Genomic DNA, 4,531 nt, shown 5'->3' with positions numbered 1-4,531 from the left:
AAAGCCCTCGCCGATGGACTTCTTAAGCCATTTGGAGATGGTGATGGTGGAATGTTGTTGAGACTTCGATCTTTAGATTTCTGCTCAATTGGATAAATCAATTATTCTTTTTAGTCAAACCAAATCGACTGATAACCGAAATTATCATAAAATCTCTTATAATAAACAAAACAAATTAAATATTATAGATTTAAAATTTAGAGTTTAAGATTACCGGATTACTAGGTTTTGTTGGACTGAACTTGGTAATTTGGCCTACTATATATTGAAACATTTCGAAGAATTTAGCCACCCCATTTCCGAGCAGTTCGCCGAGTAATGCGTGAAAACGTCCCACGCTCGAGCTCTCAGCTCCATGATCTTTCAATCCACTTCGGTTTCATGTTGTGCCATGAAAGGCCGGAAGATGGTGTCATACACAAAAGCAGTTCCCTACATTAATTGGTAAGTGGTCAATGATACTTTTATTATTCCAATTTTTATAGATTTAAATCTCGACATTTATCTTGAAATACAATACCTCTCTAGAATACCGATTTGATGAATTACTTTGGTTTTAGGATACCATAAGTAGATAAAAAAAATCCAAGCTTCATCTCTCCATACATGGGCAACCTTCATGATAGTTCAAATCTAATATTAGTAATCCAAGCGATCATATTAGAGCTATGAAAGTTGAGATCCGGACTAGATATTACGACTAAACCTGGGATGTCGCATAATTTAGAATCTGAAGAGTTTAGGGTATTATCATATACATACCAGGAAATGAATGTCTGTTATCCTCTCCAAAACAGTAATAAAAGCCACAAGGATCCTGTAAAATCCATAACCACCATAGATTTCCTTCAAACTAAGTGCATTAGGGCCTTAACTTAATTTCTTTCTCAATTGAAAATATAAGTTGAAAACTAAATGAAATGATTGTCATTTTGATACCAATATTTGCACCAAAATCTGAGTTCATCAATCTCAACCCTGCTCTTCTCCACCTTTTTAAAGCACTCAAACGCTGGATATGCATATCCAAAAACCAACCTGAAATTGTAAAACACAAATACAAGAAAACATATACTAATATAATAATTAAGAGAAGATTAAAAGACTTACACTAGCAATCTGGTTAGGAAATCGCCCAACATTTTTATTAATTAATTGTTTTTCTCCAGAATCTCCCGTGCTGATTTTCCTGGGGATAATGAAATAATATTCAATAAGAGAAGATTTGAAAATTCACTTTATTAAATCATTCATTCATGGTGAGAAAAGGGAAACTTAGAATTCCAAACCTGTTCCCAGAATAAAAAATGGATGGCTCTATAAGAAACAAAAAGAAGAAAAAAAGCTTTAAACAACAAAAAACCTGCAAAAAATAAAGAGGAAGTGAATTAGAAAACTCCCAAACAAACAAACAAACATGAAATATAAACAAATCATTGGGAAATGGTGAAAAAAACCTCGGAAACAAACTGAGAAAAAACTAAAATAATCAGTTTGATTATGAGGAGGAAAAATGAATTAAAATTGGATTAGATCATTGACGAATTTATAGCAGTTGTTAATGTTATTTTTATTTTCATAATGAAAATGATTGGCTGTAAAGAAAGGAAGTAGAGGAAACGAGGGACTTATTTTATTTGGATTCTTCAAACGGCTTAACCGTTTCTCAATTATGCCTTCCTCTTCCCGCTAGTTTCTACTTTTTATAAAAGAAAGAGTTAATTGCATCATATGTTCCTAAACTATAACCTTCATTTTAAATTGTTCCTTATATTTTTTAATATTCTAATTTCATCCCCAAATTATGACTCTCATTCTAAATTAGTTCTTAAACTTTTGAACATTCCAGTTTCATCCCCAAATTCATCCAAATATATAATTAGTTTTAACCATAGTTTAACTTCAATTTTATTTTAAAACATATAATAATAGAACTTGGCCTAATGATTTTGTTAACAATGGATGTGATTAGTGTATACGTATGTTTTGAGATGAAATTGAAATGTTCAAAAAGTTTGGGGACTAGTTTAGAACGGTTTTAGTTTGGGAATATAATTGAAATGTTCAAAATTTTGAGGATTAATTTAGAATGATAGTCGTAGTTTAAGGATGAAATTGGAATGTTTAAAAATTTAGAGACTAATTTAGAATGATCATCATAATTTAAGGACACATGATTCAATTAACTACTCTAAAAGAAATACTAAAACTTTGCACACTCACGTTAATTATTTTCTTAAAAATGGTTACGAGTAATTTTCTTAAGAAAAAGTTTATTTTTAAATATTTTTCAAAAAGATTTTTTTTGGCAAAAGAAAGACACTCTAAGAGCACTGAAGGTATCATCTTCTCAAATCAGTCCTGTCATGGTAGAGGATAAAAAAAATTCCAATGGGTGGCGCGGGCAGATCCGTCCCAGTGAGGCTAAGGCATCAACTACCTTATTAACATCATGGTGGATACGTGAAATTCTGACATCTCATTGAAGATCAAGGAGCCTGCGAATTCTTCACATCAACGTCATCTCGTTCTGTTAAGGTGGCATGTTTAGGAGTCACACTGCCTCGCCATTGTCCATCTCCACATCAACCTGTCTCCTACCATAGTCCCAAGCAGTTTGGAGCCCGTCGAGCAACGCCCAGAGTTCAGCATGAAGAACCGATCATCACCCAATATTTCGAACGTAGCCAATCAGACACCTGCCATCATTTTCACAAATCACTCCTCCACCTACTGCCTCTGTTGTACTTGGATTGATCTCCTCGTCGGTGTTGAGCTTCACCACTCCAGGCCTAGGGGGTGACTATCAGTGGTTTGTGTTGCGTTGACCTTGGCCACGGGGTGGCCCTTGCTGACTCCTCTGAATTGTTTTGGCCCATAACCACGTTGAAAGGGTGATCTCCAGCATTGACCACACATGCCCACTAAAAACAAAACAATTTTGCTGCTTCCACAGCCTACATATAATAATTCCAAAAAGGTGTCGCCAGTAGCACTCATCGCGATCAAAACCTGCAGTGTTAGAGATGTTTACCTGAATCTAATCAAGTAGAGGTTTGGAGAAGAACTCTGGGGTTGCGTGATTTGGGATCAGTTGCAACCAACCATGCGCGTTGTGGGACAATCTCGGAGCACATGAATGGTGGTTTCTTCTTCCATGCCACATATCGGACAAAGAAGGTCTATCATTAAGCTTCGCCTGGCTCGTTTGGTGTTGGTCATAATGTGACCTTGGAGAACTAACCATATAAATTGTTTAACGCGCTGACTATCAAAGTCTCAAGCAAGCTTCCAGAGGTTATTCTGGGTTCTCATTTATCATGTTGCATACCGAGGAAAGCCATCTTAACTGTGCAGGTCCCTATACAATCCCATCCCATGATGGTTGGTCCTCTCCTACTTCGTCGCACGGCGTGGAGATGAAATCTTTTGAATGATATCCTCATATAAGGTCTGTCTTAACCGGTGGATGTTCCAACCCCCATCATTGGAGATGTAGTCACGGAAAACAGCCTAGATGTCTATGATTTGACCCAGAATGACTAGCTAAATAAGAGGGTTCATCTCAGGAATCCAAGACTTGATCCAAAACTTGGTTCTTCTACCATCCCCAATGGACCAACAAACATTGTCCTAAATGAAATTCCAAACTATAGATAGAGATCTCAACACAAAAGAACTATTCCGTATTTCAATGTGCCTCAAAACTAGTTCTCTCATCTTGTACTTAGACTGAAGGACACAAAACCATAAAGCCTCTGGACGCATCAAAAGATTGTACCCAAGTTCGAACATGAAGGTCTCTTTTTGAGAATGAAGGGGTCGAATCCCCAATCCACCATTGATTATAGATTGGCAACATGTTCTCCAGCTAACCAAGGCCATTTTTGGATATTCTCACGATCCTTCCAAAATGAAACGAGCTGCAAAGTGCTCTTGGCTACTTTGTTGTGGAAGAGCGGCATACCAAGATACTTGTCCATGTCCATTGCAAGCTGATAGCCTAGAGGGGAGCATAACATTTCAATTATCTCTTCGGTAACATTAGAGGAGAAGAAGACTTTCGTTTTGTAGGAATTAACCTTATGACCAGAGAATCTACTAAACTGATCGAGAATCGCCCTTAGGAGGTTAGCTTGACTTGAAGTACCCTTGCAAAAAAGGACTAGATCATCAGTAAAAAATAAGTGGGATAGGGCAAGACCTCTGCGTCAAAGGATCATTGGTTCCACAAACCCATATCCAAGGCATAGTGAATGATGTGACCTAAATGCTCAATGCAAAGAACAAAAAGGTACGAGGAGAGGGGGTAACCTTGGCGTATCCTTCTAGAGGGCTTTAATTCATCAGTGAGGGATCCGTTCCAGATGATCTGAGTCGTGGAAAAGGATACTAACTCCATAATAATATGATGGAGACACTCGAGCCATCTATATCCATAAGGTAGTCAGAGAGGAAGTCCTTGTAATACCCCAAATATTAGGTCAGTGACTTTTGAAAGGATTTAAAAATTTGGAGGATTGAATTGAAT

General features: G+C 37.0%; 1 long non-coding RNA gene across 1 annotated transcript; it reads right to left on the bottom strand.

Annotated features, from left to right (window-relative positions):
* Positions 1 to 758: 758 nt before the first annotated feature.
* Positions 759 to 1,160, bottom strand: LOC120188112. Its single transcript, XR_005522388.1, has 3 exons — positions 1,111 to 1,160; positions 940 to 1,038; positions 759 to 817 (listed from the first exon to the last, which is right to left on the bottom strand). It is a non-coding gene; the product is annotated as an uncharacterized LOC120188112 (long non-coding RNA).
* Positions 1,161 to 4,531: the final 3,371 nt, after the last annotated feature.

This window comes from Hibiscus syriacus, unplaced genomic scaffold (genome assembly GCF_006381635.1).
Source record: "Hibiscus syriacus cultivar Baekdansim isolate YM2019G1 unplaced genomic scaffold, ASM638163v2 tig00116938_pilon, whole genome shotgun sequence".
NCBI classification, from domain to species: domain Eukaryota; kingdom Viridiplantae; phylum Streptophyta; class Magnoliopsida; order Malvales; family Malvaceae; genus Hibiscus; species Hibiscus syriacus.
This window is presented reverse-complemented; position numbering and strand designations above follow the sequence as displayed.